This window comes from Heteronotia binoei, chromosome 16 (genome assembly GCF_032191835.1).
Source record: "Heteronotia binoei isolate CCM8104 ecotype False Entrance Well chromosome 16, APGP_CSIRO_Hbin_v1, whole genome shotgun sequence".
Classification (NCBI taxonomy): domain Eukaryota; kingdom Metazoa; phylum Chordata; class Lepidosauria; order Squamata; family Gekkonidae; genus Heteronotia; species Heteronotia binoei.
In genome coordinates this window covers 8807593-8823835 of record NC_083238.1, presented here as the reverse complement: position 1 = coordinate 8823835, position 16243 = coordinate 8807593, and the positions used below count along the sequence as shown (strand labels likewise).

Here is a 16243-nt window from a genome sequence, read left to right as displayed (position 1 = left end):
ACCATCCAGCCACAGCTTCTAGGGCTTACAGAGCCCTAGTCAGATGATCTGGGGCAGAGTTTGATTGGCCATCCATCAGCAGATTGAGCTGGGTGTCATCTGCATATCGGTGAAAACCCAGCCCAAAACCTCGAACAATCTGGGCATATAGATGTTAGGAGCCTAATTGCCAAACTAGCCTGTTCTGTACCTTGCACAGGACTATAAAGCTACTTGCTGGTTGAGTATCTGCCTCCATTCCATTCCATTCTTTCTTGGCCCTGCATCAAATTGGGAACTATATATACAGCTAGGGTTGCCAGCATCCCAATAGGGGTGGGAACATCCCCCATCCTCAGAACAGAGCTTGAGTTGCCAGCTGTAGGTTGGGAAATCCTTGGGAATTTGAGAGTAGAACATAGGAAGAGCAGGGGTCTCAGTGGGATATAATTTCATACTGTCTACCTCCAAAGCAGCCATTTCCCCCCAGGAGCTCTGTAATTTGGAGATAATTTGTAAATCTGGGAGATCTCCAGATTCTACCTGGAGGCTGACAATCCTAACAGAGCAGAAGCGGAGGGGAAAAAAAAATTAAAAATGGCTGATGGCATGACTTCACTTTCAGAAAAACCTGGATGTGACATCAATTCTCTCTAGAAATTGTTAGAGAAATCTATGGTTTTGCCATAAAGTTTCAGCCAATTCCTAGAGAGGAGTGACACCAGGCTTTTCTGGAAATGATGTCACACTGACACCCCCTCCCCCTGTCCCCACCCTCCATGTCTCCTGCTGTATTCTGGATTTACACACGTAAATATGCCTGTTTGCCCTGATATGGAAATGCATTTAGATAACAAATCCAAGCCCTGATTTTCCATCTTAATGTGTAGTTTGGCTTAGAGAACAGTAATCTCCAACTGTGCTGTGATTTTAAAAAAAACACCTGGATATGCCAATGACTGAATCAGAGCCTTTTGCATTTGCTGCACCACTAAGCGATGGTTTCATCAGCAGCAGCAGCAGCACAAAGAGAAATTAAGAACATTTTCCAGAGACTAAACTGAATAAAATAAGTTGGATAAATTGAGTAGACCTATATAGGATTTCTCCGGTCATGATATACATACATTTGGAAACTGTCCTTCATTTGCAGGGTTTCATGATTTCCAAGTGTTCTGTCAGAACTAGTTAACAATCCTTCACATATTCCACCTGCATGTATATTCAACACTGAATAATATGGGAGTATTCACATTTGTCCAAAAATGTAATTTTAAAGGTAATGCTACCCTCAGGACATTTGGATTGCATTTGCCAACTGCATTAATACATTGAATCAGATATAGCAAATGGATTCATAACATAACCCATGATTCTTTACACCTCAGGGCACCGGAGCGCAAGAAGATTAAATCTGGACCCACATAATCTAGATATAATGTTAAAAATGCTGATAAAGTGAGAAGCCTGATAAAGTGTATCTCTATAATATGTTTTAAACAGATCTTTGGGTGCCAAAGCAATCCAACTTGAAATTTCTTGTTTGCCTGAAATTTCCTGATTTAGATTTATAATGTACAAAATGGATTGTGAAATTACTTGGATAAATTATTAGGGACTGTGGTCTAGACTACTCTGTATAGCTTGCTGTAAGTAGAATTCTACTATGTTGTTTTTCCATAATTTAATTTGCTATATTAATACTTATAACTTGCTTCAGTTCTGCATTTTAGGTGGGTTCCAGACTTCTACAATCTTTATCCTATTGCGTTGCTTAATGCAATGCCCTATCCTATTAATCATATTGGGGCTCTTTAGCTTAATCATTTAGCTTGGGGCTCTTTAGCTAATGCCCTATCCTATTAATCATATTGACTCACTCTGTGTAATGTGCCTTGAATCCCAAAGAAAGAAAGGCGAACTATAAATAATGTGTGCGTGGTTTAATTCCTCCATCCTAGCAAACACACACACGCCAAACTTGCCCCCCCTCCCAGTCTGAAGAAAGAGACAAAAGAGTGGGTTTTATAGGGCCATTATTAACTATTTTAACCGTGTATTTATTAACTATTTAACCATGTATTCAGCGAGACTCCTTGCCCTAGGATGAGCCATTTTATGTGGCTCCTTCCCAGTCAGCTTAGCAAGTGGGTTGCCACCCTAGAACTCCATTCCCTAAAGTCACACAATTTAGAAGAAGAAGAAAAAAAAGACTGCAGATTTATACCCCGCCCTTCTTGCTGAATCAGAAACTCAGAGCGGCTTACAATCTCCTATATCTTCCTCCCCCACAACAGACACTCTGTGAGGTGGGTGGAGCTGAGAGAACTCTCACAGAAGCTGCCCTTTCAAGGACAACTCTTGTGAAAGCCATGGCTAACTCAAGGCCATTCCAGCAACTGCAAGTGGAGGAGTGGGGAATCAAACCTGGTTCTCTCAGAGAAGAGTCTGTACACTTAACCGCTACACCAAACTGGCTCTCTAGGAGGGAGGATGCTATCCAGGGAAGTCCCCAAGGTACTCCACGTTCCCACAACCCAAAGGCTGATCCTGACAGATCCCTTGTCCTTCAAAAGGTGGAGGAGCTGTATGATGCTCACCAAAAAGGCCAACGCCATGCTGGGAATTATTAGGAAGGGAATTGACAACAAATCAGCCAGTATCATAATGCCCCTGTATAAATCGATGGTGTGGTCTCATTTGGAATACTGTCTGCAATTCTGGTCACCGCACCTCAAAAAGGATATTATAGCATTGGAAAAAGTGCAGAAAAGGGCAACTAGAATGATTAAAGGTTTGGAACACTTTCCCTATGAAGAAAGGTTAAAACGCTTGGGACTCTTTAGCTTGGAGAAACGTTGAGTGCGGGGTGACATGATAGAGGTTTACAAGATTATGCATGGGATGGATACACAGTACAAGAACTCGTGGGCATTCGATGAAATTGCTGAGCAGTCAGGTTAGAACGGATAAAAGGAGGTACTTCTTCACCCAAAGGGTGATTAACATGTGGAATTCACTGCCACAGGAGGTGGTAGCAGCTACAAACATAGCCAGCTTCAAGAGGGGATTAGATAAAATACGGAGCAGAGGTCCATCAGTGGCTATTAGCCACAGTGTGTGTGTATAATTTTTTTGGCCACTGTGTGACACAGAGTGTTGGACTGGATGGGCCATTGGCCTGATCCAACATGGCTTCTCTTATATTCTTACCCCACCTTCCTGAGTAGATATAAATTAGCTGCCTACAATCTTCTTCTCACTTTGATACAGAGAGAACTCTAGCCTTCTGTGTTATACCTCTGAGGATGCCAGTCACAGCTGCTGGTGAAACATCAGGTTCTGCAATGCCAAGACCACCGCCATGCATCCCAGAAAATCTACAACAACTAATGAACTCCGGCTGTGAAAGCCTATGACAACATATTCAGTATACCCTGGGGAAAGACAGAATGCAAAAGAAGAAAGAGATGGGAAAAGATGAGATGGCTGGACAGCATTACTGACAGGCTTTAGATTCAGTGGGAGCTCACAGGAGCACAGCTCCTGCACCTTTCTGAGAGTTCCTCTTCCTCCTTCTGAGAGTTCCACCTCCTTGTCCACTGAATAGTAGGTGCAGCTGCATAACAATCCCTGGATGAGCTCCACCGCCCATTTTTCTACAAAACGATCCCTGATTACTGATGTAACTAACATGAATTTGAGCGGACTTTGGAGGATGATGGAACACAGGAGGGCCTGGTGGGACTTGGTCCATGGGGTCACAAAGAGTTGAACTTGACTGTGCGACTCAACAACAGCAACAATCTACATAGTGGAACTTGTACCACCTAGCAACAGTGATAGAAATTTGGTTTTGGCAGGTTAAATACAAAGATCCGACTTGCTACTGGAGTTCATATTTCCAAAAATATAATAGTCATACTGAAATTCTGTGTCCCAGTAGCAGGATATCCTGAAATCTGTTTTGCATTATGTAACTTACTTTATTTTGCCTAACACAATCTTTGTTCCATTTTAACTCTTTTACAAACATCAGAATAGATTTTTACTTCATGCAGTGGAATATCTGTTCTCCTTCCCTTCCCGTTTTGAACATGAAAATTTCCAGGAAACTTAAAGCTTGCTCACTACATATGATTTTTATTAGTTCTAATAACAGTATCATATTTGTATTTTTCCATTCCCATTTAATTCCCCAGTGGCTCCTTCCTTTGAGTGTTATCCTTGTTTGACATGAGTATAACCCCCCCCAATAAATAAATAAATAAATAAATAAATAAATAAATAAATAAATAAATAAATACCCTAGACCCCATTCAATAAATTACAGTATGAAGTCCCTCAGGCTTTTATTATTCTATGAATTAAATGTAGTATATTAACTGAAGTGCCCTGTATCTTATAATGGGGACAATTTTAAACAGTGGTAAGAGAATAAAATCCTCAGGCCCACTTCCTTGTCAAAAACCATGAACATGCTTTTTGAGAAATACAGAGGAATCTGAAAAAAAAAAAAACAATTAAAAGGCTTTTCTCTTTACTGAATCCTGACAAATTTACAGTTTTGCCAGGGCCATGGGTTATAGCTAGTGGAAGGATATGTCAGTGTATCATATTCTCAACTTTTTCTCTGTAGACCCAAATGACCTCCTCTTCTGAATTTAGCAGGTAAGAAGCATCTTTACTCATGAGCAGTTTACGCCACAATTTCCAAATCAATTTTAAAAGCTATCACAAAAAAAACTGATATGAACCATGGGGAGCAGAATATTTTATTTTTTGAAGAACAGCTGTATAAAAATTCAAAACGTAAAACAAGAATGGAGAGTTGGCATTAATTATCTTTGTCCATATTATTATCATGGTGTCGCCTGTAGCTTCCCTTCCTTCAAGACAGCCAATATAAATTGAGAGACAAAAAGTCCCTCTTATAGCTAATATGGTAGTTAAAGACATTTTCTGGGAGCCTTTTATTCTAATCATACGGCACTATGTAGCCTTCGCTGATAGCACAATGCATTTCTATTATATTTAGAATGTAAAATGGTGGGTTCTACACTGGAGAATTTATCTCTCTGTACATTATACCTCTCCAGTCCTAACACCAGCATGCTCTGGGGATAATAATTTCTAAGAATGCTGTAACTACTGGAATGCTCCTGGAATCCTTCCTTCTGTATTTCAGAAAATAATATTCCATTGGCAGATGTGATTGTCAAAGTTAGCCTTTATTTTAATGAGAGGGCAAAGCTAATAAATTCACACTTGGCAGGGCACCCCATAGTTTATTAAACAGTTGGTGCAGATAGCACAACTGCATAGACTAGCTAGGCCTTTTATTATGCACTGCCTTTCTGTTTGCAGTTGACCAAGGCACTATCATACTGCGGTGATATTGCCATGCCTCAAGTCAGTTTAAGTCTTTCTATCTATAATTGTCCCACTGCAGTGGAAGCTGCTGCTGCTGCAACACCATCTAACCTGGTTTCTTGCCTGGATGATAGAAACCCTATTTGCTTCAGCAAGCAAGTGGAGGGATGGCATGACTTAGAGGGAGAGGTACACCAGGAACAATGTTTCCTTGTGTGGCAGAAGAAGGAAAGGCAAAAGAAGAATATCTCGGTTGCAACCTGGCAACTCAATTGTACAGTGTTGCTCTCCTCTCCTGTTGAAAGATAGGTTCTAAATGCTACATATTCTAAGGGTGCGATCACACAGCAGGTTTGATCTGCCATAGCCACCCCACCCCAGATCTAATGTGTGCATTCGTATGTGCACATCTGCCCCCTGTGTCCTTCTCATCCATACCTCATCATAAGATGGACTGTGACCAGAACAAATAGTTACTGGGTGCTTCCCAGTAACAAACTGCTGAAGCACATGCATGGTGCATTTCCCGGCCATCTGAATGGCCATGTGCTCCATGCCCAAAGCCTGCATGTGCAGGAGCAGTGTGAATGCTCCTCTAAGGGGTGTGTGACCTGCACCTATTGTGGGCACAATGTGATTGACCCAGTGTGTCTCCTCCTGGAGCAGCTTTTTCAAAGCTGAGATACCACTGGGACTAATTCTGAGTGTGATTGCACCCTTAAGTCAAAGCACCTTCCCACGTCATTCTCTTCTCCTCCATTTTATCCGCACAACAGCAATCTTGTCAGATTAGGTTGAGAAGGTATATTGATTCAGTCATCCAGCAATTTTCGATGATGGCAGGAGGATTTGAATGCAGATCTCCCACTACCCCATGCTAGCTCTCCTGCAGTTTTAGAACTGTGTTTCAGGTATGTCCTTAGTATTAAAAAATGCTAGAAATACAATTCACTAACTTGTTCTCCTGCAGGAATTTCACAAATACCTCCCCTCCCCACAACATACATCCCCAATGACCCCTGTTCCATGTCCAGAAGATGGCAATAATCTCCAGGATCCCTTGCCAAACTGGCCTGGAAAAAAATAACTGGCTGACTCCAAAGTTTCAATCAGCATTTCCCTGTGTGTAAGGGTCCCAAGAACTAAGCACTGATGCAACCCTTCCTGTCCTCCTACTCATGATCTGCCTAATTTACAGAATCAGCATTGCTGTCAGATGGCCATCTGGCATCTGTTTGAAAACCTCCAAGGAAGGAGAGCCCATCACCTCCCAAGGAAGTCTGTTCCACTGAGGAATCACTCTAAATGTCAGGAAGTTCTTCCTAATGTTGACCCGGAAACTCTTTTGCTTTAATTTCAACCTGTTGGTTCTGGCCTATCCTTCTGGGGCAACAGAGAACAATTTTGCATCATCTTCTATATGACAGTCCTTCAAGTACTTGACGATGGTGATCATATCACCTCTCAGTCATCTCTTCTGCAGGCTAAACATACCCAGCTCCTTCAACATTTCCTCATAGGGATCTCCGGATCCCTCACCGTCTTCGTTGCCCTCCTCTGGACATGTACCAGCTTCTCTATATCCTTCTTAAACGGTGTTACCAAAAAATGAACACAATATTCTAGGTGAGGTCTAACCAGAACAGAATAAAGCGATACCATCACTTCACATGATCTGGACACTATACTTCTGTTTACAGCCCAAAATTGCATTTACTTTTTTAGCTACCACATCACACTGCTGACTCATGTTCAGCTTATGGTCCACTAAGACCCCTAGATCCTTTTCATGCATACTATTGCCAAGACAGGTCTCCCCCAGTCTATAATTATGCATAGGAGTTTTCCTACCTAAATGCAGAACTTTACATTTATCTCTGTTAAAATTCATTTCATTGGTTTTAGCCCAGTTTTCCAGCCTGTCAAGATCATCCTGTATCCTTTTAGCCCTGGTCCTCCTCTCTGACCATTATGAACTGTGAATATCTGGCTTGTATGCCAGGCTCTCTATGGACATCCAGTTGCAATAGACCACTGTTTCCCATTTGCAGGGTTGGGACTCGGTACCAGGCCATGGAAGCCTCACTACCGGGTCACAAGAAAAGCCAAAGCTATCCCCGCCCCCAGCAAAGCATGACCTTTCACAGCAATTTCCCAGTGTTTCAGTCAAGGAAAAGTATGAAAAATAGCTGTCAAAAGATTTTCTTGAAACCAAGCAAGCTTGGTTGTAGCTTGAGGAAGGGTTTCAGTAGTAGCAGCTGAAGAAAGGGTCTACTAAATGTGTCAGCATATTTTGAGGCACAGCAGCTGCCAGGGCCCAGTGTGGGTGGTACACAGCACTGGCATTCCTGATGGCAATGGCAACAGCACTTCCAACTGCATACACTGGCCAGTGCTGTTGAGGAAGGGGTGTGTATGTGGTGCAGGCAATTGAACATGGGCATTAGGAGTGCTTGCAAGCTGGAGAAGAACACACAAACAGATAGGTGCATGCAGCTGTGAGGGTGGGAAGAGAGGACCCTGGGAATGTATGAAAAAGCTGCAGACCACCCACTTTCCACCCCCATTTTTGACTCAGCATGAGTTTCAGAGAGATTTTTCTGAAAATGAAGTTACTTCAGAAGAAGAGGCAGGTTTGGGGGCGTGCCTTGGAAGTGACATCACAAGAAAAGGTGGAGTTTTGGTTTTGGTGGAGTTTTGGTTCAGTGTGCCCTGGAAGTAACATCACTTGGCCCTTGACCTGGAAGTAGCACCACAGGAAATGACATTATTCCTGTCTCCTGGCTCCACCCCCAAATTTTAGTGGGCCACAAAGGAGAAGTGTAAAAATAACTGGGCTACGGGAAAGAAAAGTTTGGGAATCCCTGCAATAGACTATAATCATTTTTGCTCTTATGCTAAGATCACTATGGACACTTATTCTCACTGGTTTGCAAGCATTTGGGTTCCGTGCCAGCTCCAATATGGACATTTATCCTGTTTGGACTATGCAACAGTGCTTCCAGCCAGGCCTCAGCTAGCTTCCTGCCTCTGCCTGCTACTGTGTGACTGTTTATGCCTGCCACGATAAGAGGACTCCAGACTGTGCTTCCCAGACAAGCTACTCAACCCTGCAGAACAGAAACTGCATTCCTGTCATCCAGAAGAAAGTGTCAGAAGCTGCCCTGAAAGAAGCCATGTTTTTGAGATGTTCCAAAAAGACAACACTCTTGCTTGCAAACCACCATGCAGAGGAGATGTCTCCATCACGTCTTGCATTCCAGAGGCTGGCCCCACTTTGGAAATGTAAATACAGAGACCAATGGTCAACAATAAGCTGCTGAAACACCTTTACACCTAACAAAATAATCTTCACCCATCAAAATAAGCATCTTACACAATAGAGGGCAGATGAAGATATCATATGTTAACAGCTCCATTCTGCCACATAGACCTCTTCCATTGTTTTAGTCAAGGTGTTGCAATAGGAAACAACTTGGCTCTAGATTGACCACTCAAATGTATTTGTTTTAAAGATGGTTTGCACTTGGAAAAACCACCATCTCCCATTAATCCTTTTGTTTAATTTCCCAGGAGCCATCTCTGGGCTTTTGTCATCTACCACATGACACTGCCCTCGGTTATAAGAAGGCCAGGTTTTTGGCCAGTCCAGTGTGTCTCTGACTGCACCTCTACCCTGCTGTTAGAGCCACCTCCAATCCCTGATCAGTACTGGACCTATTATTGTGAGTGACGCTGGTCATCTCTTGCTCCCCCTTCCCTTATCGTCTTCATTCTTCTTCATCATTGAGAGGTAAAGTATAACCCTGTATGTCTTCCTTTATATGTTTCCTTATCAATTTTCCCACCTGTTTTTCCTAGAACTGTGTGGGTATTGTTGATTTGTTTTCTTGTGTGCTTGATAATTTTTCTACTAAAAACCTATTTTTAGTACACCAATCTCCTCGTTATTTTAGAGGCCTCCTGGATGAAGTGACTCCTGTATACAGAAGTTATCAATACCACTTAGTTTGCCATCTTTGCCCACCTAATTAATTCTCCCATACCTCATTTGAGGGCAGTTTGGCTAACAATCCTGTCTCTGTCTTCACCAGTATTTGTGACCCCTCCCAATGTAGTATCACCCACAACTTTAATAAGCATTCCCTCTATCCCTTCATCCAAATCATTTATAAAGATGTTGAGCAAAACAGCCCCTAGGACAAATCCTTGAGGCACTCCACTTTTCACTCCTCTCCAATAGGATGAAGAACCATTCACAAGCACTCTTTGGACATGATCAGTCAATCTTTTATGGATCCACCTAACAGTAACAGGATCCAAACCACATTTTACCAACTTGTAAACAAGAATATAATGTTAGACCTTATCAAAAATCTTACTGAAATCAAGATATCAGCATTTGCACAATGCTGTATCAAAAGTCTTACTGAAATCAAGATGTCTACAGCATTCCCCTGATCCAGCAAGGTAGTAATTTTCTCAAAAAATATCAAGTTAGTCTGGCATGACTTGTTCTAGACAAACCCATGCTGGCTCTTAGCAATCACAGCCATCTTTTCTAAATGATCAAAGACTGACTGACTGATGATTTGTTCTAAAACTTTTCCAGGTATAGATATCAAGCTGACAGGCCAGTAGTTACCTGCATCCTCCTTTCACCCCTTCTTGAACAACATTTGCCTGCCTCCAGTCTTCGGCACCTCACTTGTTCTCCAAGAATTCTCAAAAATAATGGACAGGGGCTCAGAAATTATGTCCACAAGTTCTTTTAGGACCCTTGGATGCAGAAAACTGAGAAAAAGTAGGAGTTAAGCAGTTCTGCCCTTTTTAATCACCTGTTGCAATTTTACTTTCCTGTCCCCATGAGGCACCTACCATGTCTGTGTTTTTTTTCCACTTTGTACATAAGAAAAGAACCCGTTTTTGTTGTTTTTAGCATCTCTTGCTAGCCTAGGCTCATACTGAGTTTTAGCTTTCCTAACTCTCTCTCTTCAAGCACTGATCATTTGTTTATATTCATCCTTAGTTATAAGGCCCTCCTTCCATTTCCTAAACAAGTCTTTTTTATTTCTCAAGTCCTTAGAGAGCTGTTTATGGAGCCACTTTGGCTTCTTTAGACTCCTCCCATTTTTTTTCCTTCTCATAGGAATAATTTGTGATTGTGCCTTTGATATTCTGCTTTTAAGAAACTCCCACCCCTCTTTAACGCCCTTCACCATAAGTATTTCTGGCCATGGGATTCTACCCAGCATAACTTTAAAATTTGTCAAAATTTACTTTCCTTATGTCCAACCTATACAACTGACTACATACAAATTTTCCTTCCCCCAGACTGTAAATTCCAAAATTACATGGTGTGGCCAGGAGACACTCCCTGCCTCTATGGGAGCCCCCCGACAGAGAGAGAATGGGGTCCCCAGCTCTGGAAACAAAACGAATCCTGATCAGAAACAATGGGGTTCTCAGGTGAGTATATGACTTACTCTTCATCTACCGAATAATGCCTCACTCCTGGAATCCATTGCTTCAACTCAGCTCTTTCTATTTACCTCTATGCTAATGCCTGCCATGTTGCACAAAGTCTTTGTCTTCCATAATGACTCCCTTCCTTAGTGTTGAATCTAAAATGGATTAAAACGTTAAACTCATCATGGCCCATCTGTATAGCAATTACTGTGTAAGCAATATCTATCGTCTCAACCTGGAGAGCCATTCAGGTGGCTGATAAAACCCATCAACAGTTATTAAGGTCTCCATGGTTACTGAAGTGTCCCCACCCCCCAAACCCCTATATAAACTGGGTAAAAATCACCTTACAGTGTGCATTCTGTAGGGAGCCATTATACAGTCTGTACTAGGATGTGCAAAAAAACAAAAATCGGAATTACACGGATCCGGAAGTATTCGGGGGGAAAAAATTCAGAATCCCGTATATTTCTGAATTCCGTAGTCGGAATAGCCGCATATACGGTAGATGTGCGGCTATTTCCGAATATACGGCCCCATTATTCCCTATGGGCCATTGAAATCAATGGCAAATAGGGTGTATTTGAAGCCACCTGGAGGGGAGGGGGTTTGAGGGAGAGCCCCCAAATTTGCAGGGGACCTGCAGGGGACTCTCCCCTATAAACCCCCCAAGTCCCAAAAAGATTGGGCCAGGGGATCCCATTCCAGGGGCACCCAAAGAGGGTACCCCTATTCCACCATTATACCCTATGGGCCATTGAAATCAAAGGCAACATAGGGCATAATTAGAGGCTACTGGGGAGCAGGGGGTTTGAGGGAGAGCCCCAAAAACTGCAGGGAACCTGCAGGGGACTCTCCCTTACAAAACCCCAAGTCCCAAAAAAATTGGACCAGGGGGTCCAATTCCTGGGGCACCCAAAGCCAAACCTAACTTCACACACCAGATAATCTCTAAAGGACCCAAATGCACTACATCCCTCTATCTACTCTATGAACCCTGCAGTGCAGGCCTGGAACCAATATAAACCCAGTTGCCAACATCACCACCACACAAAACACAATCTGGCTGCAGCAAACCCAGATGCCAGCTGTCCAGCCCTGCCCCAAACAACACAGGGAGAGCTGGCCAAACACAACAAGCCAGCTGGTTCTGGGTCTCTCACCCAGGTGCCAGCTTCCCTGCCACAGAACACACAATCTACAGATGCCAGCTCTCTAGGGTGACCATAATGTCTGAAGGCCAGCCAGGGACACTGGGAGGGGGGGGTGTGTGCGCGCGCGAAGCGTGCACGCCGCCGGAAACAGGAAGTGACGTCACTTCCGGTGACGGCACTTCCGGTGATGTCATGCCACCACCGGAAACAGGAAGTGGCATCACTTCCTGTGACATCATTTCCCCCGCGTCACCTGCCGGAAACAGGAAGTGACTTCACAGCACTTCCTGTGACGTCCCCAAAAATCCCCCAAATATCACCGCCGGAAACAATTTTGTTCTCAAATCCTGTATATACTTCATCAGTATATGGGATAAGGCACTTTCTCAACTGTGCTGCATAATGCAGCCTATTTATTTTGTCCTGTTGGCTCTGTTGGCTCTATCTGCGCCACCTTCATCACTTTCGGGGTGTGAATCCCCCAGTGGGGTGGTCTCCCGACTCCCTCCGCTGACTGTTTCTGATAGCCCTGCGCCCCCTCTTTCATTTGATATGTGTCCCGTGCGGGTGCCACCCTCCCGCCGGGAGATGCCGCAAAATGAGCCCCCTTGAGGCTTATGGCGGCAGGGCTCGGGGGAAGCGAGCTAGACTGCTGTTCTTTTGAGGGGTTATAGAGTGTTTCGAGCCCGTCCCTGTGGCATCGGTCCCATCGTTGTGGGACCAAGGGGGCCGGCGCAGCGGCACGCCGAAGCAGCCTGTCACTAATAACACCGGTCAAGATGCAGGACAGGAACCTGGAAGTGACCGACAGGCTGCTTCAGCGTGCCGCTGCGCCGGCCCCCTGGGCCCCACAATGATGGGACCGATGCCACAGGGACGGGCTCGAAACACTCTATAACCCCTCAAAAGAACAGCAGTCTAGCTCGCTTCCCCCGAGCCCTGCCGCCATAAGCCTCAAGGGGGCTCATTTTGCGGCATCTCCCGGCGGGAGGGTGGCACCCGCACGGGACACATATCAAATGAAAGAGGGGGCGCAGGGCTATCAGAAACAGCCGGCGGAGGGAGTCGGGAGACCACTCCACTGGGGGATCCACACCCCGAAAGTGATGAAGGTGGCGCAGATAGAGCCAACAGAGCCAACAGGACAAAATAAATAGGCTGCATTATGCAGCACAGTTGAGAAAGTGCCTTATCCCATATACTGATGAAGTAAATACAGGATCTGAGAACAAAATTGCACTAGAAGACACAAACACAAAGCTCCCTTACACTGAATCAGTGCTTGGGTCCACCAAAGTCAGTATTGTCACATAAGAGAAGCCCTGTTGGATCAGGCCAGTGGCCCCTCCAGTCCAACACTCTGCGTCACATAATAACATAAGAGAAGCCCTGTTGGATCAGGCCAGTGGCCCATCCAGTCCAACACTCTGCATCACATAACAACATAAGAGAAGCCCTGTTGGATCAGGCCAGTGGCCCATCCAGTCCAACACTCTGCATCACATAACAACATAAGAGAAGCCCTGTTGGATCAGGCCAGTGGCCCATCCAGTCCAACACTCTGCGTCACATAACAACATAAGAGAAGCCCTGTTGGATCAGGCCAGTGGCCCATCCAGTCCAACACTCTGCATCACATAACAACATAAGAGAAGCCCTGTTGGATCAGGCCAGTGGCCCATCCAGTCCAACACTCTGCGTCACATAAGAACATAAGAGAAGCCCTGTTGGATCAGGCCAGTGGCCCCTCCAGTCCAACACTCTGCGTCACATAAGAACATAAGAGAAGCCCTGTTGGATCAGGCCAGTGGCCCATCCAGTCCAACACTCTGCATCACATAAGAACATAAGAGAAGCCCTGTTGGATCAGGCCAGTGGCCCATCCAGTCCAACACTCTGCGTCACATAAGAACATAAGAGAAGCCCTGTTGGATCAGGCCAGTGGCCCATCCAGTCCAACACTCTGCATCACATAACAACATAAGGAGGGAGGGAGGGAAGGAAGGAAGGAAGGGAGAAAGGGAGGAAGGGAAGAAGGGAAGAAAGGAAGAAGGGAGGGAGGGAAGGAAGGAAGGAAGGGAGGGAAGGGAGGGAGGAAGGAAGGAAGGGAGGGAGGGAGGGAGGGAAGGAAGGAAGGAAGGAAGGAAGGAAGGAAGGAAGGAAGGAAGGAAGGAGGGAAGGAAGGAAGGAAGGGGGAGGGAGGGAGGGAAGGAAGGAAGGAAGGGGGAGGGAGGGAAGGAAGGAAGGGGGGAGGGAGGGAAGGAAGGAAGGAAGAAAGGAAGGGAGGAGGGAGGGAGGGAAGGAAGGAAGGCAAGGGAGGGAGGGAAGGAAGGAAGAAAGGAAGGGAGGGAAGAGGGAGGGAAGGAAGGAAGGGAAGGGAGTGAGGGAAGGAAGGAAGGAAGAAAGGAAGAAAGGGAGGAGGGAGGGAGGGAGGGAGGGAAGGAAGGAAGGAAGGGAAGGGAGTGAGGGAAGGAAGGAAGGAAGGAAGGAAGGAAGGAAGGAAGGAAGGAAGGAAGGAAGGAAGGAAGGAAGAAAGGAAGAAAGGAAGGAAGGAAGGGAGGAGGGAGGGAAGAAAGGAAGGCCGCCCCCCGCCCCCCCCCGCTTTCGGCCCCCTTACCTTAATCCAGGGCGGCGGATCCAGCGGCGGCGGCGGCGGGGAGTCCTCCGGCGGCGGCCTCGCGGCGAAGGAGGGAGGGAGCTGCCGGGGCTGGCCACTGGAGGCCTCCAGGGACCAGCGCCGGGCCTCTCCGATACCGGCGCTGGCCTCTGGAGGCCTCCAGGGACCAGCGCCGGCTGCTCCGCGGCTTCCCCGCGGCCTCCGCTGGTCCCTGGAGGCCCTCCAGAGACTCTGGAGGGCCTCCAGGGACCAGCGGAGGCCGCGGGGAAGCCTTCGCTGGCCGGCGCTGGTCCCCGAAGGCCTTCCAGAGGCTCTGGAAGGCCTTCCGGGACCAGCGCCGGGTGCCCCGCGGCTTCCCCGCGGCCTCCGCTGGTCCCTGGAGGCACTCCAGAGACTCTGGAGGGCCTCCAGGGACCAGCGGAGGCCGCGGGGAAGCCTTCGCTGGCCGGCGCTGGTCCCGGAAGGCCTTCCAGAGGCTCTGGAAGGCCTTCCGGGACCAGCGCCGGGTGCCCCGCCGCCTCCCCGCGGCCTCCGCTGGTCCCTGGAGGCCCTCCAGAGACTCTGGAGGGCCTCCAGGGACCAGCGGAGGCCGCGGGGAAGCCTTCGCTGGCCGGCGCTGGTCCCGGAAGGCCTTCCAGAGCCTCTGGAAGGCCTTCCGGGACCAGCGCCGGGTGCCCCGCGGCTTCCCCGCGGCCTCCGCTGGTCCCTGGAGGCCCTCCAGAGACTCTGGAGGGCCTCCAGGGACCAGCGGAGGCCGCGGGGAAGCCTTCGCTGGCCGGCGCTGGTCCCGGAAGGCCTTCCAGAGGCTCTGGAAGGCCTTCCGGGACCAGCGCCGGGTGCCCCGCGGCTTCCCCGCGGCCTCCGCTGGTCCCTGGAGGCCCTCCAGAGACTCTGGAGGGCCTCCAGGGACCAGCGGAGGCCGCGGGGAAGCCTTCGCTGGCCGGCGCTGGTCCCCGAAGGCCTTCCAGAGCCTCTGGAAGGCCTTCCGGGACCAGCGCCGGGTGCCCCGCGGCTTCCCCGCGGCCTCCGCTGGTCCCTGGAGGCCCTCTAGAGACTCTGGAGGGCCTCCAGGGACCAGCGGAGGCCGCGGGGAAGCCTTCGCTGGCCGGCGCTGGTCCCGGAAGGCCTTCCAGAGGCTCTGGAAGGCCTTCCGGGACCAGCGCCGGGTGCCCCGCGGCTTCCCCCGCGGCCTCCGCTGGTCCCTGGAGGCCCTCCAGAGACTCTGGAGGGCCTCCAGGGACCAGCGGAGGCCGCGGGGAAGCCTTCGCTGGCCGGCGCTGGTCCCGGAAGGCCTTCCAGAGGCTCTGGAAGGCCTTCCGGGACCAGCGCCGGGTGCCCCGCGGCCTCTCCGCGGCCTCCGCTGGTCGCTGGAGGCCCTCCAGAGTCTCTGGAGGGCTTCCAGCGACCAGCGGAGGCCACGGAGAGGCCTCCACCACTGCCGCCGGGCCCCGCGCGCGGGCGGGGAAGGCGGGGAGTGAGGGTGGGAGCGTCCCTGCACGTGCGCAGGGGCCCTGCACAGGCGCAGGGACGCTCCCTCCCTCACTCCCCGCCTTCCCCGCCCGCGCCCGCGGCCCACCGGCTCCTGGGCTGCCTAAACCGGGACCTTTAATGGTCCCGGTATAGGCAGCCCGGGATCCGGGATTGTGTGGCC

At 48.0% G+C, this 16243-nt stretch overlaps 1 protein-coding gene across 1 annotated transcript in view; it reads right to left on the bottom strand.

Moving 5' to 3' along the window:
- The window catches only part of KYNU (kynureninase), a 202514-nt gene that overhangs the window by 157777 nt on the left and 28494 nt on the right, over positions 1-16243 (bottom strand). The gene's annotated exons all lie outside the window — the stretch shown is intronic.